This window comes from Podarcis gaigeae (assembly GCF_964106915.1).
Source record: "Podarcis gaigeae genome assembly, chromosome: 2".
NCBI lineage: Eukaryota > Metazoa > Chordata > Lepidosauria > Squamata > Lacertidae > Podarcis > Podarcis gaigeae.
Window position 1 is genome coordinate 18357399 of NC_139679.1, and position 24856 is coordinate 18382254.

Consider the following 24856-nt stretch of genomic DNA (forward strand, 5'->3'; position numbering starts at 1 on the left):
AAATTTGGACCAGTAATGCTTTGATTTTTAACCTTTAAAAGGTTTTATGGGTTTAGTTTGTTGGCTAGGGCAGGCATGGGGAAACTATGGTCCTCCAAACATCATTAAAGACTCCAGCTCCCACCAGCTGCAGCCAGCATGACCAATGGCCAAGAATGTCCAACAACATCTAGAGGCCACAGGTTCCCCAGCTCTAGTCTAGGGACCTGCATCTTGCTTTGGGTGCAAGAGGGATCCTGAGTTTACAAGCCTTGGAAATCAGGGAAAGAAGGGCCATGCCAAAAAAGATGGATAGATGGCAAATAATTCTCACTATTCGGCATCCATACAGTACCAGGCAAAACCTGAATGCAACAACCTCCTGCATTGTTGAAACCTCCTGTATTATGTATTACATGCAAGTATTTACTGGGGGGGGGGGGAGAGAAGTGGCTAGCTGAATACCTTTTCTAGGATTGCCATTAAAAAAGAATGCTTGTTTCTATGCCTTAACTGTACAGGTTGGGGTTAACAGCAGGCTGATCTTGCCGACATGAGCAGAAGATGATAATCCTTATCTTCATGCACCAAAAAACTTCATCCGCTGCCGATTTCTGCAGATAAGCTTTCTGCTCCAAGGACAAGAGCAGTTCAGGCTTTTTACTGATCAGTTGGCAACCCTATGTCTGATCTCAATGGGGACCTATGCATATGAAGCCAAAACTACCGGTAGGTGTTTTTTAAATTCAAACTGAATTTAATGCAAACCTTCTCCTCCCCCCCCCCAAAAGCCAACCAAATTCCATTGCCAGTAAGAAAATACGTAAGATTTTAAAAACAGAGATGCTACTAAGAAAATTTCTTCTTTTTGGCAGGCATCATGAAAAGCAAACAAAGACATATTTGTTTGAAGGATGAGTCTAGAGAAATAAGTTTGCATTCTGCAGGGACTGCACAGTGTCCCCGGCAAAGAGGCCGCCAACCAGGTATGACGTGCTGTCAGACCAAATAATAAGTGTGAGTCAGAAAAACAGAGTTTGTCTGCATCTGGTGCTCCTATGTAGAACAAACACACACAGAGATGCACAAGCAGAGCCCCCCCCCCCCCATCTCTGTAGTTTGACACCTTTGCCGGAGAAACAGGAAGGAGAATGAAACCGTGATTCAGGACTGACGATTCAGAGCTTTTCGCTCCGAAGGAAGGGGAGTGGAATTCTAGAAGCTGTGCACTGATGCAACGGCACTGCAGCACTGCAGACTGAAATACAACAGAGCACACGAGCTTTGGCACTTAAGGGAGCCGTCTAACTGCTGGATGGGCAGAGGTTTTTTTTTAGGTGCAGAAATAATCCCATTGCTTCGTGCACCAGACACAGAGGGACTAACTTGTAGAAACAAACAGAGACGATACAGATATATTCAGCAAATAAGAGAAAGGCACATACAAACACAACATGCTTTTTCATGTACAATTCTTACAGCAGAAAACAACTGGCTAGCAAGGACCCCTTGAATAAGGAATGATGACTCAACATATTCCTTGAAGCCAACGATCCCCTACGGGGCCAAATCATTACGATGCAGCTATAGCCGCATGGAGTCAGTCATCACCATCATTAAGAGGTCTAGTTTGCCTTCCGTACCCCTCTTAGCTCCGGCGCCACTGAAGACACCTAAGATTAACACCACCTTAACAGGAGTTTATTACTGTAGTGTAGCGAGCAGACTGCTAGGATAACCCAGGCTGAAATCCCCACTCAGCTATGAAGCTCACTGGATGACCTTGGGCAAGTCACCATCTTCTAGCCTTACCTACCTCACAGGGTTGTTGTGAGGAGATGCCACACTGAGGAAGGGTGGAAGCAATACAACACCCCCATAATCAAATGGTTGTGTGAAGAGGTGCTGCATATTGGACTGTCTGAGGACACACAACTGCAAAACGAGTAAGGCTGCAGCCTTTAACTGGCAGATCAGCTGGCTAAAGTTTTTCTTGATTCATCAGAGGGAGTAATTTTATTTGATAAGGCTGCGAAGGCATTACCTGTTTGCTTTAAGGATATTTTAGCTCTGGTTTGTTACTGCAACAGATAAGAAAAAAAAGGAAAGATGACCAGTCCTGGCTAACAAAGAATGGCAGCTTTCTTCTTCTTCTTCTTTTCCATTAGCTCCTTTGGCATATTAAAAAAGGCATCTATAATGAGGTTTTGGTAATATGCCCATGTGTTTAAATTTGACTTATTAATAGTTTAATCAGTTAAACATCATATGATTAATCAACCAAAACTTCTTTAATTGGCTGATAGTGCTAAGCATGAGACAGTGGAATATTTATTTCTGCAGTTTATCCAGAGCAAGCATGCAGTACTAGTCAGTTGAAGCACGTTTCATCTGCAGTTATAGCATCACCGATAAACCTCACCTCCAACCTTATAAAGCCAACAGAGCAAGCAATCAAAGAGAAAGGCAGAGCGGTTTTGCCCAAGGCCACACTAGCAGAACTCTAATCAGGTCAACTACGCCCTGCAGGACCATTCTGCCACCTGAGATTCTCAATGTCTCCCAGGAGATAGGGAGGTTTAATCCTATAATCAATTTCCAACACTACACAGATACACAATGCAAGGAAATGAATAGGACAAGCCATTTTAAAAAGTGCAGGGCCTTATGAGAAATTTAATAACAACAACAACAACATCACCCTTCATCCATAGATTTCAGGGCAGTTCACAACATAAAATCACAATATAAAAACCACGAAATAAATAATAAAATTAAGAACAACCACAAACCAATAAACCAATTGTAGCCTAGCCATCAAATTATATAAAGACTGACTCCCACCCTCAAAATCTGCTGTCCCTATTTACTCCCAGTCAGTGGATTGCTTTTGACACTGGGGAAGGACAGGTTTAAAGAGGCCTTTGCCCTTGCTGTAATCTAAATACCCGTTCCCTGCAAAAAACTCCAACCCCAGTCATTGACCAAGGTTTTAATCTTGTATTTTTATGTTGTGAACTGCCCCTGAGATCTATGGATGAAGGATGGTATACAAATTTAATAAACACATAAAATAAATCTTGTGTGATGTTCTGGCACTGCATAGGGCCACTTTATGAGCCTTATAGCTGCAGGAGTCTTCAGTCTACTCCACGGTTATTTTGACTGGCACAAATGAAATGGGAAGTGATGATGGAATTATTGGGATTCACTCAAGAAAACACCAAGTAAAGGCATAAATACTGGCGAAGACTCACAAGGGTCTAGAGGAACTCCTTTGGGCACACCCACATCATTTCCTCAATGGAGAGCTGGAATATTCCTTAAGCATGGGGCAAAGATCCAACTCAATCACACAGAGATTCTTGCTACAGCCTTTGATGGGACCTCTCATGCTACCTGTGTGGAACCCACACTAGGAGGAGCTACAAATACTTGAACCACAATGCCTCTTGGTTGCTCTGAAGCAAGGGGGAATCGCTCTTACATGACAGTGTTCTTTGTGCAATTGTGGGGACTTGTCCTTTCAAACGGGGCATCTGGTTCATTCATCGTGAGTGGAAGTTGCTTAACCCACAGTGAGCATTCTTTATGGCTGCACACAAACGCTTACAAGTTTTCCTTGGAGTGAACAGATCAAACAACCCATTGGACATAAGGAAAACAAAGGGGTTTGACACAAGGAAAATAAACCCACCAACTTCAGGATTCCCAAACTCCACAACACCACGGACCACTTGAAAATTGCTGAGGGTCTTAGCAGATCACTAAAAGATTTCTCTGCCTGGTGTAGCAATTGTAATATGCTGTACTAGATGCTGTGTGATCTTTAAATTCAGTTTTTACTGACATAGTGTGAAAGAAGCTTGCTGGCCCCTGAAAGTTCATGGAGCAGAGTTTGGAAACCCCTGCATTACTATGTTAAAATAAAGAGCCGTTACCCCAGGGGTCCAGTCCCAATGACATTTGAACAGCATTTCTTAATTCCAAGTAAAATGTAGCCATTTGGGTGGTGGTGACCAATGCTAGCCAAATAGGGAAGTGGCCCATAGCAGTGGTGTATGCCTGGGTTAGCGACTTTTTCTAACTGTGTCCTTCCTGGTCCTGCTACCCAAACAGCAGCTTTGAAATGGGAACATTTTGAAAATGTGCTGCTCACATTTTAATTTATCTCGCAGCTGTCCTTGCCCTGAGTCGATGGTAAGGTGTTGCATATCTCCTCCTGATCACTACCCCAACAACCAAACTGTTCACTTAGAAATGAAATAAAACCAACTGAATAATCAGATAATGGGGGACCAGAGGAAGACGTCTGCACCATGAACGAAGACTGTAAAATTTGGCTAAACCTCTGGGAGGTTTAAAAAGCAAACATCTGGGCACTTCAGGAAGGCTAGAAGAGAGGGAATTCTGAGTCAAGGTCTGGAAGTCGGGTCCTGTGACAGCAGCCTTAAAGGAACTGGGAATCTAAGGTTTCAGTCTTGCGAAAATAAAATGGCGGAAAGAAGGACATATGCTGACGAGACATAAATATTTCAAAGGATGTCAGAAAGAAGGAGGAAAGCAAGTTGTTCACTGTTCCCACAGAGAGAAAACAATGGATTCAAAAAGGCTTAAGATGGGCTTTAAGAAGAGATGAGGAAAGGAAATTTGCCCGCAATGCTATCCAGCAAGGGAGCAAGAATGTGGAATCCCATTCCCTGGGGAGCACTGGTAGTATAAGGACAGCACATCTGGACTAAGAGCACACGTTTCAGTGACTCATGGGACCCTTAGAAGATTAGACCAGTTCATGGACAATAAAGCTATCAGACCCAATGGCTATATTCCAATTCCATGGGTGGAGACAGCATGCCTATGGGATACCAGAAAGCAGAAACTGAGCTGAACAGCAGTGTAATCAACCAGTTGTCTCCAGGAAGCCCAGCAGCAAGACTCAAAGGTTGTTTTCCTCTCCTACTGTTGTAGTAGCCACATTGTATTCAATGAATTGACGGGACGCAGGTGGCGCTGTGGGTTAAAGCCTCAGCGCCTAGGACTTGCCGATCAAAAGGTCGGCGGTTCGAATCCCTGCGGCGGGGTGCGCTCCCACTGCTCGGTCCCAGCGCCTGCCAACCTAGCAGTTCGAAAGCACCTCCGGGTGCAAGTAGATAAATAGGGACCGCTTACCAGCGGGAAGGTAAACGGCGTTTCCGTGTGCAGCTCTGGCTCGCCAGAGCAGCGATGTCACGCTGGCCACGTGACCCGGAAGTGTCTCCGGACAGCGCTGGCCCCTGGCCTCTTGAGTGAGATGGGCGCACAACCCCAGAGTCTGTCAAGACTGGCCCGTACGGGCAGGGGTACCTTGACCTTTTATTCCATGAATTTGTCTTTGTTCTCTTTTCAAACAGTCTAAACTAGTGGCCACCACATTGCACAGCTTCGATAGTTAACTAGTGCTTGTTTACACATCACCCAAAAAAAGAGAATGTGTATGTATGTGTATTTGCATAAAATTAGTATAAAATAGAAATTCAATGCATATTTCTATCGCATGGAAGCTGAACCAGGCACCCTGTGTGGCTCTTCAATCTGGTGTCTGTTCAGGGGCTGTTGATGGGCAAATTTAAGGCCCTCCCTGCTCTCCCTTCCTATTGCACTTTATCTTAAAACTGAACTCAAACTACGTAAGCAGCCTTGCAAAGACAGAAGATAGAGGGCTGCCCCCGATAAGCCCTCCAAACTGAGGGCTTCCTTCTGCAAAGCCGGCCACCCAAACTCCCACATACACAACGATCCACCAGAATGGGTGCCAGGTCATCAGTGGTGACCCTAACACTTTTTTTCCTGGTGACCACCTGCCCTTTGATCTCAAGGATGCAGCCTCTCATCTCTTGCTCCCTGGATATTTTTTTAACATTCCTCACACACATGGAGAAATTGCCTGCTGATATCAATACCAACATCATTTGCTTCATGGCCTAAGATTTCTCTCTGTCCCCTGCAGATTCCAATAAAAGCACTTATCAGAGAACATAATATCTGGAATGCCAAAGAAATGTTGGTTGATAAAATCAGATTGTTGCAAATGTTTCATCTTGCACTGATTATCGAGTGAATCGATTTATGAATTGTAGAGTTTGACATTTAAAATTTCACTGCCCCAAGGGTGATTCTTCTTGCGCAAGCAGCTAGTGCAAGGAAAACCAAGGTGCACGCTTCTAATTGTGTGGGTGCTTATGCAAAGCTTTGCATACCTGTAAGTGGAATTATGATGTTCCTGCCAATGGATCAGCATTTTTGCGCTCTTTTTCCCACTTGACTGTACCACAAGAGAAGAAGAAGAGTTTGGATTTGATATCCCGTTTTATCACTACCCGAAGGAGTCTCAAAGCAGCTAACATTCTCCTTTCCCTTCCTCCCCCACAACAAACACTCTGTGAGGTGAGTGGGGCTGAGAGACTTCAGAGAAGTGTGACTGGCCCAAGGTTACCCAGTAGCTGCATGTGGAGGAGCGGAGACGCGAACCAGGTTCACCAGATTACGAGTCCACCGCTCTGAACCACTACACCACACTGGCTCTTTATGTTATTTATTTATTTCAGAAGATTTATAAACTGCTCACGCTATAAAATATCTAAGCAATGTACAAAAAGAAAAAATAAGTATGCAACAACACCAGAAATAATACATTTAAATGACAGAATAGTCACAGTAAATGATTGGTGGAGTATTATTATTATTATTATTATCATTATTATCATTATTGGTCAGGAAAGCATTGGGCAAATTAAAAAGAAGTCTGAAAGAGTGCATCTGAACAAAAGATTGTCGGAGCATGGCCTCTCTCAGAACTTGATCCAGTTCTTTAATTCCTACTCCTGCTACCTTATTCCTTGCTGTGGCCAGTAAAGCAGAGGCTGTTACAGCGCTTAGGCATAAATAGTAAGTGTTCATCTACTGCATCATTGCTCAGGACTTCCCTTCCATCTGTCTTTTGTCCTGTTGCATTTTGGTTATACACAGTACTGTGTGATCGTGATATATTATGCAGATTAAGGATATTTGCATACATCTCCTCAGTTCTTCATAATATAATCTGTTTCTATCATTCAGGTTTTCAAATATCACAGGAACTGTCAACAGCGGAAAGGCAGATAAAAAGGGACAGATTTTTTTTTTGGGGGGGGGTGCTTTGAGGGGTTGCAATGACAAGGACTTGCAACTTGGACATCCAAGATTCTAGAGGTGCTAATCTCTGTGCCAGATAGTACCTGGCCTTGTGCAACAAACCAACAGAGCATCTAACCTTCTAGTTACTGTATGTACGACTCCAATCTGGGTGCATACCTTTGTACTGTACTTGAACAGTTATAAGAATCATAGGAAGCTGCCTTATAGTGAGTCAGACCATCGGCCCATCTGTCTCAGTGCTGTTTACACTGATTGGGGGATGCCAGATATTGAACCTGTGACTTCCTGCAGACAAAGACGTTTTCAGCATACATCCCTAGTGCAGCAATCCTGGGACATGATATTGAGAATGCCAGGCTTTGCTGAAATCAATGAAACACTACCAATGGACAGGACCCTCTCGTCTACAATGTCTCCTGGGAAGCACGGATTTGCAGGGCCAGCCCACCCATGGGGCAGAGTATGGCAGCTGCCTTAGGCAGCAAATTCTGAGGGGCAAAAAAGAGCTAGAAAGGTGTGCCCTGCAGCCCTAAGCTAGCTTGCTGCACTAGCATGGCTGGCACACCAAGGGGTGACCTGAGTTAACCCACCTCAAGTGACATACTACACCCACTCCACTGGGGTGTGGGTCCTAGATCTGAGGAAGAGGGGAAGCATCGGTGGCACTTCTTGCCTCAGGCACCAAAGTGTCTTGGGCCGGCCCTGTGAATGTGCCACTATCATTCATAAAGGTAAAGGTAAAGGGACCCCTGACCATTAGGTCCAGTTGTGGCCGATTCTGGGGTTGTAGCGCTCATCTCGCTTTATTGGCCGAGGGAGCCGGCGTACAGCTTCCAGGTCATGTGGCCAGCATGACTAAGCCGCTTCCGCGAACCAGAGCAGCGCACGGAAACACCGTTTACCTTCCCGCCAGAGTGGTACATATTTATCTACTTGCACTTTGAAATGCTTTGGAACTGCTAGGTTGGCAGGAGCAGGGACAGAGCAACAGGATCTCACCCCGTCGCGGGGATTCGAACTGCCGGCCTTCTGATTGGCAAGTCCTAGGCTCTGTGGTTTAACCCACAGTACCACCCACATCCTATCATTCATACTTTATCTCTTTATTTCTGGAACCCAATTGCTTTTTCTGCGCCGGCCGCATGAGCAGACACCATTCAGAAAAAGAGGTCGGAATGTGTGTGTGTGTGTGTGGGCTGTCCCTGGATCAAGTGACTTTTCTTCTTTAAGTTCTCAAAGTTCCTAATCTAGTTCAAGGTCTAGAACAAGCCAGACACTTATCCGAGAATCCGTCACAGTCAGTCCATCCTTTACGCCAAAATGGCAACTAAGGATTCTGTTTTGGCAACTGCAACCTTGGTTTAAGGAGCCATGTGGCACCTAGATGATATACAGTGGTACCTTGGGTTACATACGCTTCAGGTTACATACGCTTCAGGTTACAGATTCTGCTAACCCATAAATAGTACCTCAGGTTAAGAACTTTGCTTCAGGATGAGAACAGAAATTGTGTGGCGGCGGTGTGGCAGCAGCGGGAGGCCCCATTAGCTAAAGTGGTACCTCAGGTTAAAAACAGTTTCAGGTTAAGAACAGACCTCCAGAACGAATTAAGTACTTAACCCGAGGTACCACTGTATCTGAGTTTCCAACACTGTTCACCATATAGAAGTGAAAAGTGCCTGGTGAAAAGTGCCATCGCATACCCTCTGACAGGAAAGGGGTGCATGCAGCATGTGACTTTAGTGCTCAGGACTGTCCCAACACATGTTGCTGCTTGAGGCAAAGGACAAGATCCCCCTTCCACTATTCCACATACAGTAGCAGACTGGGGTCAGCAGGCTAGTTTAGGAGGTGCATGAGAAGCTGTGCAGCACATAAAGGTAAGCTCAGCAGCAACAGTTGTAGGCAGGAGGCTTCTGCTGTTTCCCCTGACATCTGCCACCTGAGGCAACTCTGCCACTCTGCCTTATGGTAGGGCCAGACCTGCCGGTGCTGTTTGCTTTTCCCTTTCAACCCCAAAAGGGCATTCAGGACAGCTTACAAGAACAGCGCACACAGGCGCACACGCAACAATCCCTCTCGTTAAAATATGAACACTATAGATTCATCAATCCAATTAAATCCATCAACAGAATAATCAACAACCTCACCCAAATAAAATAAAAAACAGTGTGTGTGTCAGAGGGAGAAACAGGGCAAGAGTGACCCTACATAATTCCAGTTAATCTAAAGATCAACCAGATAAATACCTGTAATAATGATCTCTGAATTTAGACGAGGGCAAGTCTAAATACTCTCCATGACAATTTCACATACTGATATACCACTTGCACATGCAGCTCTCTCTCTCTCTATATATATATATTCCACACAAAATTCTTTGAAAAAATATAATAACATTTTAGCCTGAGGCTGCCTCTTTCCCTCCCTCCTTCCCATTTTAGCTGGAAAGTGCAGAAACTGTCATATATGTGTAAAAATGTGGCCCCAAATACCTGTGATGACCTGTCATCCCTTCCAGGTAAACTGTATGAGGTGGGGAAAAGATGTCTGCTCCCTTAGAACACCTTTCCAGCTGTTCCAAGTGACCTACGACCTGAAAAAACCGAGGCAGGGTAGAAGAATCTAAAAGACAACTCTCAAACCAGATTCCAAAGCAGACCACATTCCAATCCATTTAATCAGGGTCTGTGAATTTGGTGAGTTTATGTTAGAATGCAGACCTGCCCGCGCTCACCTTCCTAACTACTGTACACTTTTTAAAAGATATATTTTTTATTAAAGAGTTTCTTGGTTTACAAAAGTGTGTGCATTGTCCTTTTTTCAGGTTGTCAAGTCTGTTCTACAGCTCAGTTACGCTTGATATATGCATAGCTGTCAACTTACAGATTTGAAAATAAGCGATCAGCAGCCAAAATAAGGGATTTTAGCCAAACAGCTCCTTCCCTTCCCCCCATAACAGTCAATCGAGGGAGCCTCCAAAACAAATCCAAAAGCCCCCCCTCACACGAGATTGCCGCCTTCCCATTGTACTCAACCAGCTCCTTTCCTTTTCCCCCACCATGTGCCCCTGCTCCAGACAGACCTTTTCCCCGGCAAGGGTGAGTGGGCCGTCGATGATGTATTCATCCGATTCCGAGCACAGGTATGTTCAACTTCTGAGCCCCTCCGAGCCAAAGGCAGAAAGCCCAGCCAGCAGCCAAACGAAGCCTCAAGCGGTGGTTCCCACAGCGCAGCAACCCGGCAAAGGGGATGCAGCAAGGAAAACCACCGTCACCTTTCCGCTGGGAAGCACTGAGCAAAGGCGAGTCCCCAGGCAACGCGGCCGATTTGATCGGCACAAGGCATGCAAGCTCCACCCTGCAGTCATTCTTAGACTCCTTATTGGGTGAGCAACACAGCCAAGCAACACAGTTGGAGCCTCCCTCCTCCTTGGCCGGCAGGGAGGGAGGGAGAGGAGCTGCTTCCTTTGAAACCCAGGAAATGTAAGGGACATCATCAATAAGGGACAGCACCGGGAAACGGTGCAGGGATAAGGGAGTTTTCCGCCAAATAAGGGACGGTTGACAGCTATGCATATTGTTTCCAGGTTTTGATTGTGTCAGTAGCTGCATGTATTTAACTGGCGGGTGCTTTCCTTGGGTTTATCAGGAGCGGCACATTTCACATACAGCTTTATCCAATTTACCTAATTGTGTGTCCTCTAGGAAAGACGGTGCTGCCATTTCTCAAAGTGGTATTGCCATTATTTACCTGCAGAACGTTATTAATCAAGAAGGCTGAAAAGGATAGGTCCATCAATACTTTTCAGTGCCTGTGGAGCAATGGCAAGAGGAGGCTATTGTCTCCATACCCTGCTTAAAGTCTTCCGGATGCGCCTGGCTGGCCACTGTGGAAAACAGGATGCTGGATTTGATGGAGCTTTTGCCTAATCCAGCAGGGCTCTCCTTAAGTGCTGAGCAAGAATGTAGGAGGCTGAACGTCTCCAAATATCCTGGCTCCACACCGAAGCACCACTGGCTGAAGCTGATCCAAGACGTTATGACAAGAGGAGCTTCCAGCTGCAGTCCTATGCACATTTACTTGCAAGTATGCCCCCACTGAATACTCTGGGGTTTACTTTTGAGTAAACGGGATCAGATTGCAAGGATACAGTTGCAATAAACCCTAACAATTAAAAATATATATAAAGTAAGCAGATTAGCCGTTACTTGGATCTAACCGAAATGAATTTAGAATCTGGATGTTAAGCAAGAATTGAATCTTGCCATACAAGTAGTGCTTTAACATCCAGAATTTGCCAAAGGACTGTTCCTAAACCCAGACAAAGCTAGTAAAAATGTTCCATTTGCAGCAATCTTTGTACCAGAGTTTGGATTCTGTATGTGTACCTATAGCTGCATACTGGGAAGTAAACACTCTTGATTTCAGCGAGACTTACGGTACTTCTATATGGGTATTGCCAAGGACCACAACTTATTGGCTTTAAAATGTGGCCTATTGATTTGATTTTGAGAAATCAGATTTTTAGTTATCAGCGACTAATCCGTGTAAAGGTCTATGGCAGGGATGAGGAACCTGTGGTCCACCACATGTTGTTGGACTACAGGACCCAACATCCATGACCATTTGCCATGCTGGGGCTAATGGGATTTGGAGTTCAGCAAAAACTGCAGAGCCACAGGTTTCTCACCTCTGGGGTCTATTGCAACAACCATTGTAGAAAGCCATGCACTGCAGTACGACTGGAGTAAAGGAGATGTGTTAAGAAGCTGAGTTAGAAAACCGCTGATTAAGGTTTGATAGCTTACCTAGATGCCTCCATGATGGAATTGTGGGGTTCAGGAAAGCACTATCCATGAACAGATCTGCGTATATGCCTGCTTCAATTATTTAATTTTCAAAAGGGCACTGTAGCAAGGCCTTCCTTCCATTACCAGCATCACATTATTTTTTCAAGTGTTCCCTACAGTCCATTTAGTGCTGCATTATGAAGTTATTACCATCAATAATTAAAAGTCCATTGTTCAAAATAAATGAACAGATGAAAATTTTGAGGTCGGATCCATGCTTCAGTGAGGACACACGTGTGAGTGTCTGTGTATGTGTTTTGCAATTCTCCCTTGGGGAGAATCTTACATATGCAATGTACATTTCACCACAGAATAAATAATGATCAAATGCTCATGTCTCTAAGCTGGCTGTGTGTTTGTGTGTGTCACATTAGATGCTCATTAAACAAAATTAATACATGTAGTTTTTTATGACACCTTTGAGTAGGCAAGGCGATTTATATTCTCAGACAATTTCATTCATTCTCGCAGCATCTCTGTGCGTTGGGTAGGTCCATTTTATTACATTTCTTCAGTGCAAAGACAGAGAATCCCACAAAGAAATGCTGGAATTGGATCCTGTTCCAATCCTAAGCCTCCAAGTATGCAATACTTTCTTTTCCTCCTTATTTCTCTCCTTCTGCCATGTATTTCCCCCTTTTAGAAATAGCAGGCATATGATACCCCAAATGTTCTCCCCTTGTCCTCACCTGCATAGGAACAGATGACCCCTGTTGGTTCAGACCAAAGGCTCGTCTAGTTCAGCATCTGTTCTCGCCGTGGCCAACCAGATGCCACTTGGAAACCCACAAGCAAGACATGAGCACAACAGCGCTCTCCCCACCTGTGATTCCTCGCATACTGCCTCAGCATACCTAATGCCCTAATTAGAAGTAGCACAGTGCTCACAGCTTCCTATCACGCAAGTTCACCTCATGTCGCCCCCACCGTTATCCCCTATTAGTGGACACATTCTTGCTTAGCCAAGGGATTTTGTGATCTGCCTTGCATCCGTGCCTCGAAGACTCATCTGCAGCAAGGGCAAGTGAAGGGGCTGGTTGGATGAGAAAACAAACTCTTGCAAAATAGGAGGGGTTTTCTACCTTCCGCCTTCTCTTCTTCCCTCTTGCCCAGGGACAGCACACCCAGAAGCAGGCATACCTTGGGGTACACAAGGCAGCCAATGTTAGAAACTCGGATCTATAAGATAGGCGCCACATGGCTCCATAAACCAAGGTTGCAGTTGCTAAAACAGAATGTCTAGTTGCCATTTTGGGGCAAGACGGCTCAAGTCTTATTTTTCAAATGATGGACTGACTGTGATGGATTCTCAGTTAAATGTCTGGCTCGTTCAGACGACAACCTTGAGCTAGCTTAAGAACTTACAAGAAGAACCATCACTTGATCCAGGGACAGTCCACATATATATTGGCCTATTCCCACCTCTTTTTCTGAATGGTGTCTGCTCTTGCTCATGCTCCACAGAAAAAGCGACTGGGTTCCAGAAAATCATCCCGATTGTGCACATAAAATAGATAAAATCCTACAGGATGGGGCATTAGTGTGTGAAAACAGTCCAGATCCAACGATCCCCAGACGGTGGAGATAGCAGGCACCATCCTGGAACCCAGGCATCTTCATTTGGTTGCAAGTGGTTGAAAGCCGGGAGCAAAATGCGCCTGGCGTCTGGCTAATTTCAAACACTGCAAGGCACAGGAGTGACAGTGTGTACTAAAACCTAGTACACTTGCTTCTGTGCTCTGAATGCATGTGCTACGTTTTAGACTGAATGGGGATACACATACCCAAAGCCTCAATTATCAGGGTCTTGGTGCCTTCAGGATGGATGTTTAAAGGGAGGGTTTATTCCCAGCTCTATTTTGTGTGGTACAAGCACTCTGCAAAGTCAGGCTTGTTGTCCTTGAACTGGAGAGGAGGAGAGCGAGTGAAGCTTGGACCTTCTGCCAATCCCACTGAGGTTAGACTCTCTCCCCTAATTGCCTGGGCATGTCTAGGAAGTGAACCCAGGACCTTTCACACCTCAAATGCCAATGATTCCCCTAAACCTGTGGCCCTGCAGGTGCAATTGGGCTACAGTCCCTGTCATTCCTGGCAACTGGCAATGTCGGCTAGGGCTGTGGAGTTGGGAAGCCCAACAACTGGAAGGCTATCCCTAATCTAGTGGAATTCTTTTCATGTTGGGTGGGAGATGTCCTGGGCTCTCTTCCTAAGCAAACCCATGCAAATTGGCTTGGGGAAGCAGAATGAGGGCCATAGCTCTGTGGGATTGGCCATGAGTCCTTGCTTTACATGCAGAATGTCTCAGATTCATTCCCTCATGTCTTCAGTTAAAAGGATCTCAAATGATACAAAAGACCTGTTCTTAATAATCCTGGAGCGTTACTGCCATTCAGAGTAGACAGTGCTGGGTTTGGTGGAAAAAATAGTCTCACCTGTGCAAGAGAAAGGGAGGCATTGGGCCTCCATTTGCAAAAGTGGATGCAGGTACTGGTGTCCAGGAAGTGATGTAAAGGGGTGTTTAATCAGGAACACTTGAGAGGTGGGGATGAGCCTTAACTTCCACTCCAGGCACAGACTGCTCATCCAACAAAAGTACGGATCCAACATCACTGTTATCACCAACTGTAGCCTGTTGCTATTGCTGTCACCATAACCGAAAATAATCTTAAAATACTGACACATGTAAGGCAGCCTTCCAAGGGTAACTGATACTGGGAGATCATCTCTTGAAATAATTGTGGTCAGCTCATCAGAAAACTCCATTCATGGTCACTCAAACATGCAAATTATACTGGGAATTTTTAAGGAAAAGAAATGAAATATTGCTGGATACCACAATCCCATTTTTATAAGTCTGCATTAAGAAGTATCTAGTGTTACAGAACTGCAAAGCAGAGAAGCAACAATAAAAAGAAAAGATTATTTATAGGCTTCTGTATGAGCAGTGGTACGTAACTTGAACCCAGATTCTAAATCATAGTATGCCTTTCCCATGGAATCCCCTACCAACCCCTTCTCCTGTAGGCTATATACAGAGCACGAATCCCCTAATAATTCTTTCTGATAACCAGGAGCCACTCTCCAGCTTGTTCTGCAGAAAGGTTAGAAAGAGCAGAGGTAGGGGAGAAAAGAAACCTAGTTACAGCACATGGAGAGGCATTTCCTAAGAATCACATCTGTTTCTCTTGCTTGATTGAGGGTTCTGCCTCTGAGCATGCTAAAGCCCCCTGCCTGCTCCACTGTACAAAGAAATGTTTGTGCAACTTTCTTCTGTCCATGATATTCCATAACTGCTGTGCCTTGACTTTAGCAGTCATTGGTCAAGTGTATCTTCTACTATCAGCATCTCCATGGAGGAGCCATATCTCAGTGGTGCAACACACATGCTGCATGCAAATCTGGTATCTCAAGTCAAAAGAATCAGGTAGGAAACGATCAGCAAAAACTCTTTCCAAGACCGTCTGAAGAGTTGCTGTGGGACATTCCTGGGCTAGATGGGCTGATAGTCTGACCTAGTCTTAGGCAGCTGAATGTGTTCTCAATGGTTCTTCAAAGGTTTATATATATTTTTTGCATTTTCTATAGATAGAAAACAATATGACTGGGTTGGATCAAGGCTTAGCAATCAAAAGAACTGAATTAGGTCACTGTCTTGGTCTCACTTATTTCAGTGAGTCTACTTTAAATAACCTGGATCCAACCTATAATACTTACTAGTGTTGTTGAGCCCCTGCATTCTATGGAAGACATCAAGTGAGAAGTGTGAGAGGACACCTCCCACTGCCTCAACATCCCTATGCTTGCCAGACTGGGCTTCTTGTATGTCCTACAGGAGAGGAAGAGCCATGTGAAGCCCTGCATTTCTGCAAAACACCAGTGAGCAGGTATATAAGAAATCCATGTTAGGAGCTGAATATGCCTTAGCCCTTACCTTTAGGTTCCTATCTTTGTTGGCCAGGCAATGGTCCCACATAAGGTCCCACAACAGTTTACAGTTCTTAGGGACCCATTGTGAGGTTCCTTCTGAAAGGCTCTTCAACAATCCATGCAGAAAAAGGTCTGTCTATCAAAAACCACAGACTCGCCACTATCCATGAGATTGAGAATTCTAAGGAATCGTCAGCAAAGACTGGTGAAGCCCAGTTTTCCTTGGCAAAAGTCAAGCTGACTCTCCTTTAGCATGTTTCCTCATGTCTTTTGCATTGGCCAAGATGCTCAATGGATGTCTCTTTTATGGGAGGCCATAGAGGGAATGCATGAAATGTGGCAGCTATTTGGGAAAGGCGACTCATCTCATCCTTCTCTATTCCTGGAGTGGGGGAGAGGGCATGCTGACTTAAGATCTGTACGTGTAAAGGGAAGGGGAAAGCCATTTGGAACAGAGGCAGAGAAAGGGCAAGTTGAAGGTGAAAGCAGACTGGGGGTGGGGGTGGGGGTGCTGTGTCCTGCTCTCTCTGGGGGCTTGATGTGAGGCAGCAGTTCTGTTGCCTTGTTACTAGAAGTGTTTAATAAGCTGCTTGCCTCCATCTATGCTCTGCTTGTATATTTGTAAATAACCCAAATACTACAAAACAGCCTAAGTTTCCAGTGATTTCTCCTTTCCAAAAGAAACCAAAATCCAGACAGCATTTGCCCCCGCAATATCTCAGTGACTCAGACAAGGTGGGAGCGCTTCACTTTTCTGGCCTATCACTTGCACCAACTTGGTGTATATATACTGTATTGGCCTGAATATAAGCCTCACTTTTTTCCAAATTCTGACCGTGAAAAGTTAAAGTGCAGCTTAAATTTGCGACCTTACAAAAATTGGCTTTTACAATATCGCTGCTGAAACAGACATACAGTAAAAGGGAACGGGTGTGAGTACCTGCGGAATTTAAGGGAGAGGCTTATATTTGGGTCTTATCTCCTCCTCTCCCCCACCGTGAATTTTAAAGGTGCAGCTTATATTCGGGTGCGGTTTATATTTGGGCCAATACGGTATATATGTTATACTAAAATAGGACCCCAACAGATCTCACTTTTAGGGAAGAACGTCATGAAAATGTGTCCCATAGTCTTAAAAACAATAGTAGCTGAAGACTTCGGGAGGTATCTAGCAATAACTCCTGTAGCAGTTGGCTATCCAACCACTTCAAGAACAAAACCACAAGCAAAGCATTTCTAACAGCTCAATCTTAAAAACAATTGCCCTTATCAAAGGAAATCCATATGCACAGAGGCAACTTTCTGACCCATGTTTTCCCATCTGCATTGTATTGGCCATCCAGCCCCCCCCCCCGACCTTTGGTTAAAGAAATGCACATCTCCTGTCCTAGGCCACTAGTTGTTTTCATGCATTATAAGTTGCCTATGATGAGAACCATAAGAATCTAGAACCTTGCTCTCTTACTTTGACAGGGAGCCCCATTGAGTTCAATGCACCTGGCTTTCAAACAAGCAGCTTAAAAATCACACTTTGAGCCTTATAACGTGCTGGGCGCTATTCTGGATTTCTCCCCCACAAATTCCATACGTCACCAGGGTGCCCATCTGCTCCCAAATGGGCATCAAAGCTGAAAAAATGACAAAAAGAAGGAGAACAAATTCTCTCCGCTCCTACATGGAAAAAATGCACCAGTTGCTCATGAGCAACCAGCAACTCCTCTTTGAGGGCAATGTGGGGAGGGAGATTCTCATTGGGAGAGATATTGAGTTTGTGTATTTTAAAACTAATTTGGGCTAGACATATTTGGACAGGTCCAGACACATACATGAGTATTAAGATGGCAAATGGGGTGAAAGCTGTAGCTCAGAGCACGAGCCAGTATAAATTAAATTGAAGCCAAATCAGGGAAGGAAATAGACCTGGCACACACGTACCCTGGAATTTGTACTGGTCCCCTGAGACACATTTTGTGCGTGCACAGCTGTCCTTAAAATCAATATAGCCACTGTAGAAGTAGTTATAACGTGCACATACACATCCTAAAGCAGCAATTCTGAAATGGTGTGCAGGGTTGAGCCTTGAGAGAAATGCCAGTATGCTGCAAGAAAGAAAGAAATTAAATCAAGGCTCCTGGGAACTCAGAACACCTTGGCTGCTCGCTGTGTCTCTGGGTGAGTCACTGGCCTGGCCTGGCCTGGCCTCCTTCAGAATCAACCTCAGCTAGGGCTAAGTAAATCTGCCACATCTTCATTGGGTATGATGGGACCATTTGGTCACTAGCAAGGAGAGGCCCTTTGCTGTAGCAGCACCCTGACTTTGTGCCCAAGAGAGACCTACCTCACACCTTTTTTTACCATCTTTTAGGAACCAGTATAAGACCTTGTCGTTTACTTGGGCTTTGGTTGGTTGATTTTGGTAGCTTACAGCAGAATCCCCTCCTCTATTCAAAAGCAAATCCTATTGAGTTCAACAAGGCTTTACTTCCAGATATGTGGGTACAGAACTGCATCCTTAATTTACTGCGGTGTTTGACTTTAGTCTCAGTCATGCTGCATGCTCAGTCTGGACTGCAGACACGACCTATTGGTTTCTGAATTTTGTAAATTTGTGGTGGTGTTTTTATTTGTTGCTATGCTCTCTTGTTTGTTGCCGTTTTCGTTTATGGTGTTTTTTAATGAAACTTTGCTAGGTAGCCTTGAATACCATTATGGCAGAAAAAGTGGCATACAATTCTTTCAAAATGAATGAAGGCATATTATTGTCCAATATAATTATTCTTCCTCAGGGAAATTATTCTTTACCAGGGCTGAATGTACTCCTCATTCAATCAATAAATCCCTATTAAAGGCAACCTTTGAAAAAGCATCTATATATTATGCAGTTTGAGCAAATGAGTATAATTTATTTTTACTTTACATAGAGTTTTCTGAAATTATTACTGTTTTCGTTTGGGTGCAGTGCTCACAGGGCAGAGACAAGGATCTATGCAGAGCATTGAGTTTTATCAGGAAAATTATTCAGCCCTCCCTCTGTCTTCTGAGATTTTAGCAGGCTTTGCCCACAACATCTTGATACCCCTTGGGGCTATAAACTTCTAAAATAAAACAAAACGAAAACAAAACCCTAAGGATGTGAAAGCTGACACTGTCATTAAGCTAGATTCTGAACACAGTCTCCCATTCTACACTTTTGCTGTGATTCTTGAGAACTGTGGCATGTGTATGCACACAGTCCACAATATACTTTTATGCACATATGATGTTGCCCAAACTGTCTCCTGTTCCTTGTAGACAACCTTTGAAACACTTGGTAACGGTTGCTCTTTATTCCTGGATACTGGGCTAGACAGAGTGTTGCTTAAGCTGCTATGGCACTGTTGGGTATTCTTAGCACTTTTCTTTATTTTGTATGTGGCCCACTACATTCTTTAGATGAGAAGAATGCTGTGAATGAGCACCTGCATCCTCCACCCATTCCTGTCCTGGTCCAGGACAGATTTTTTTGCTAAAGGGCCACTGAGGCAGCAACAGGTGATGGCTGGTCTACATACCAATTGCTTTACAGATAATCTCCTCTCTAAACGAGCTTCCTTTGGCTTCCTTAAAATCATAACCATGAGACATGCCAGACTGGATTATCAAACTGAGTTTCTTGACCCTGGCACTGGTATCATGTAAGGGTTAGACCAGTAGTTCCCAATTAGGGGTCCGCGGAAAGCACCCAGGGGGTCCACAACCCATCCCTTGCCCTCCCCCCAACTAATTTTTTGTCATTTTTGCATGATAATATCCCACATTTTATGGTTTGTGTTGTTGTTTTTATATAGTATACCTAAACCCTTTGCTTTTTTAGGGGCTACCCCACATTTTGTTCAAAAAGTTCCTTTGAAGAGGTAACTACCATAGAGTTATCACCATTTTCAAAAGTAGGGGGTCCCTGGCTTGGCTTTTGAAAAATAGGGGGTCCTTAGTAATTAGCTAATTGGGAACCACTGGCTTAGAGAAAGGTACTAGAATCCCACAGGAAACAAATGTAAGATAACATGCCCTTATGAAAGCCTCATCTTAGCACAGATTCTAAAGCATATTATCTCCACTGTCAGAGAAAATGTACTTCTGAATATAAGTTGCTGGAAACTGCAGAAGGTGAGAGCGCTATTGTGGTCACATCCTGCTTACAGGCTTCCCATGGGCCACTGTGAGAGCAGGATGCTGGACTAGGTAGACCACTGGTCTGATGTTCTCTTACGTTCTTATTCTTGATCTGGGCAGCCTTGTTATCCCCTGAGATGCAAAACAAACAAAAACTTTCAGTGTACTACATATTAATGTTTAGCTAAGTAGCCACTATGCTCAGGAAGTTCTTACCAATGCACCAAGTTGCAAAAAATATATGTATGTGTCAGAATGAGTGTGAGAGAGACTTAGCCCTTATTTCATTACTGAGGGCTATTTGCCTAAACACCTTTAAGTGGGACATATTTTTTTACTTTAAGAACTGGGTTGGGATCACCATGCTGCACCATTGGGTGTAGATTAGGCTAGTTTCCTATGCCTTCTAAACAAAGAGAAGGAAGAACTGGCTAGCAAGGAGGCTGATAATCAAAGCAGAAGACAACATGACAGAACCCCAGTTAAATGGGTGAATCAACATAAAGCTCAGGTTGTAGCAGTAAGGTGGAAAACAAGTACTGAAGGAGGCATTTATTCCAACGCTTATGAATAAGGCTCAATGTTTCAGCAGATAAAATGAACCAGGACTGTGGCTTTGGAATAGTAACAGCAAGAGGACAATCGCTGACATGTGATATGGTGTGAATGGGGGGGGGGGAGAATGGAACTGGTCAATGTTAATCTCTTTGATTATATTAAAGCTAGTATTTTAAAGACAGTTTACTTTCTATCTTGACACTAAAACACCCGAATCCCATCAGACCACCCAAGACCACTGTCATCATCCCTACCATCATCTGAATGCCAATTTATGTTCATGGCTATTTGGACATAAGAAAAAATCCTTCATGATTCAGATTAGCTAGTGGCCTCAACATTTGTCTTGTTTTATCACATTTTTGTATTAAGAAACTTATTTTCTAATGCTAGAGTAAGCTGAAACTGTATGTTTCGAAGGCATCTGTTCAAAATTGCTTTCTGCTTGTGTCACAATGAGTTTGGGATTATGTGGCTTATCCTACATCGGTGGGGTCTTGCCTTGAGGCAGGACTTAATGATGACCCTGTCTTTGGTAGTTCTATGGTTCAGAAACGCCATTTATGACAGTGTCATTAACCTCACTCCTTACCTTGCAAAACTCCTCTGAGCAAACCACTGGATACGTCTATTCCAGTGTGTTCAATATATTTCAATGGTCAGGGAGTGTAACAGGAAGGTAATCAATAATGAATGGAAATTGCATGATTGGCATGGATTGTGTACTGTTAAAATGAGCCTGGTTAATTAATGGATGATTGAAACTTTAAAGTAACTGGGGAAAACCAATATATATTAGTACCATGTTATAGAAAACAATATATTAAAACCAATCAGATCATGGGGATAGAAAGTTGGCCAATTCCACAAAACATAGCTTCTCCAGGTGCTTTTGAGCACACTATGGAGCAGTTACACATGTCTCACTGAAAGCATCATTTTCCTCTAAATTGGAATGAAAACCGAACATGTTTGTAAGCCAAATTCTTAGCGACACCAAATCACACTACCTACTTCCAAGCAACTGAAATCCAGTTCTATTTACAATGATGATTAACCATTGACAAAGCTGCCTAAGAGGAACCAATTTATCATCATTTCCAATCAGAAATAGATTCTTTCTGAAAGAAAAAAAATTAGTCAAACACAAGCGAGTGGATTTCATCTGGCAGTAACTGGAAGAAACTTACCAGTTGACGTTACCAGTGATTTCAGCAGGGAGATTCTTACTGACTAAATATATCCATATATTATATCATTCAATGTGGAAATCCGACTCTAAGGAACTGGCTTAAAAGAATGGGTTTTAAAGTCTGAGGGCAGACCAAACAAGGATTTCATTATCATGTGAGGTTTGGGTTAACCCCACACAGTCAAACATCAACATGTAAGAGAATGTCAGTGTCCTGCAAACACGTGCTACTAACCATCTCCTTGACATGTTAACCCATTGGAGAGCATTGGAAATACTAAGTCCTTGAAATAAATTTGCCGCTCCCTGAAGCATGCTGCAGTAACACAAAATGATAGTGTAAACCTATAGTGATATCTAGTTACAAAAGATTGGGCCACTGGCTACACATTCCACCCTAAAACCTATTCAATATGAACTGCAAATAACTTTTCAAATAATTAGAAAACTAATAAACTATGTTTACATTGTCTAGAGGGATCAAACACCAGGCTGGTCCACCAAGCAGAATGGACCAACATAGGCCTAAGATACCATTTTAAAGGTTTAGGATGAAAGAGGAAATCATCTGGCTAGCACCACATGACAGCTGTTGACTTCCAGCTGGACAGATCAGATGCCCATATGTCTGTTTGTCATGAAGTATACTGGTGATGGCTCTTCACTATGACAATGATGAAGGGTCATTATATCTCTGGGGCTATAACAAGGTGCTGAATGCATCTACTCTACGACAGAAACAGTTCATTTTTCTAGATGCTTAACGCACTCCAATGAGCATTTCTCAATGTGATAGGACCACGGAGGCTATTCTGTGTGGCAGTTAACTCCACGCAGCAAACCAGGTGATGCTGGTTGCTCACTACATAATTCAGCCCTGACCGGGGCTGAAATTGTGCTGCCACTGCAATTTCTTGGGGCGGCAGCTTGCAGCGACACGGAGAGAAACTATACAGTGGGGCCTGAGCCACGTGGCAAACCAGTACACACAGCACAGCTCACCATACAAAGTCACTGCTACCTGGAGGCATCTTCAAGAGGCCCCCACAAGGCATATTGCACATCTATAACAAAGGTATCTGTAATTTCCATTTCTTATTAATACTTGATATGGAATCTTAGCTTTGCACTGTGATTTCATATCTCACTGGCCCTTACAGTAATTTTGCGAAATGGGTTATTGAATCATTTCCATTTTGCAGATGGAGTCTTGAAGCAGATAGAGAGAGAGAGAGTTACTTGCTCCAGCAGAGCACCCAATGGGCCCATGACTTTTGAAACCGTTTTTCAAGTCCTCGCCTTTCATCTCTACTGGGCTTACTGGGCTTCATTATGTTTCTTCTGTGATGTAATCATGCAACCGTCTTTTACAAGGGGGGGGGGGGAGAGATTCCTATGGACATGCGGGTGTTTCCTTTTGCTACCTCCACGCTAGAATCAAACAGACTTGAAATTCTTTCATTTGATAAAGACACTGAGATCGCTTTGAGGATGCTTTTCAAAAGCAACTGCACGCAACCACGTTACTAAATAAAGCCTGGCTTTCTTAAGGGGAATTGCTTCTCTTCCCTAGCCTAGATGATTGGCGTGAGGTCCTAATGGATAGGCCCAAGCGACACAGAGAAAACACACAGCCCATTAAAGACAGAAAAAAAACAAAACAAACTATAACCCCCCCCCAGCAAGAAAACCTGTCCTGTAAAAAATCTGCGCGCTTTGTAACGAAGATCTCTTCCCCTTCCCGTCGTAGTCCAGGGAGCTGTCCGTTTCAGCACCACGCTCCTAAACCGCTCTCCCCTTTAGTCCAACGCCGCAGAAAGACAGAGCGGGTGGGGGTGGGGGGAGAGGAATAAAAACCTCGAGCAAAAGCGGGGGGCCGGGAGAAGATCTCAAAAATAAAATAAAACACCCTAAATAACATTCCTTTTCTTCCACCGCTCCCGGATTTAACACTTTCCCTGTAAAACACAGTAGACAAGCATCCCCCCCCTCCAATGACGGGGGGACGCCGGCGACAGCCGAGAGCGAAAGCTAATCACCTCCCCCCCCCAACCCCATTCAAAAGGAAAGTCTTTTGGGGAAGCCGCTGTAACTCCTCCCTCTCCGCCTCCCATCCCCACACCCGGTAAGGTGTCTCCGATGGAGCGCAGGACGACAGGGTCATGAGTTCGCACGGCGGAGGAGAACGCTGCAGTGTGACAAGAGGCAAGCAGCGCTTCCCGAGGAGTCGGCGGGCAAGAGACGAGAGCGCGAAGCGGCCACATCTCCAGGCCGTCCACCCCCAACCCCCGCGCCCCACACCTCCCTATCCCACCTAAGAAAGCCAGATGCATCCGTACCCATCACCCTGGGCTCTTGCAACACGCTCAGCAGATGTAGATGGGGAAGGCAGGCGGGCGATCTCTGACTCCTGCAGTCTCTGCCCAAATCCAGAAGGGCTGCGCCGCCTGCGCTCCTTCTCAGCACCCCCCTGCCCAGCCCTTTGCAACACAATAAAACAAAACCGATGTACCTTTGATCTCCAGCAACGTGGATCCTCTCTCTCCCCCACCGGCCTTTCCAACTTCCTCTAGTCCTCCACGCCCCCTATGTCCTCCCCACATCGGCTGAGTGGACACAAGAGGCACAGCGAGGCGGCGGCGGCGGCGGGGGTAAGGGTGGGGGAAGAGAGAGCGCCTCCCCCACCCCGGCTCCAGCCAAGGAGATTTCCAAATAAGACAACCCCCTGCTCCTCCTCCAAACTCAGGAGAAAACTTGCCGTCCTTTCACTTCGTCCACTGGGAATGCGTTGGGGGGGGGAGGGAGGGGAGGTAGAGAAGTGTGGGGGTGTATAATGACAGCTCTAAGTTAGTCCCCTAATGGGAGGAAGCCTCGTTCTCTGTTCCTCTCCCCCAGCCCTGGGACGAAGAAGAAAAAAAGATCAGGGGGGAAGAGATCGAGACTGGGAGCATGGGGGAGGGAGGGAGGGGTGAAGGAGGCTCTAGACCCGGAGTTTTGCGGAGGATCTGGGAGGGAGGGAGGG

At 44.7% G+C, this 24856-nt stretch overlaps 1 protein-coding gene across 1 annotated transcript in view; it reads right to left on the bottom strand.

Annotated features, from left to right (window-relative positions):
* SCN8A (sodium voltage-gated channel alpha subunit 8) overlaps positions 1 to 24495 on the bottom strand; it is a 96938-nt gene extending 72443 nt beyond the window's left edge. The window contains exon 1 of the mRNA XM_083727357.1: positions 24347 to 24495. The gene's annotated coding sequence lies outside the window, so the exon portion shown is untranslated. The remainder of the gene's footprint in view (positions 1 to 24346) is intronic.
* Between the last annotated feature and the right edge of the window lie 361 nt (positions 24496 to 24856).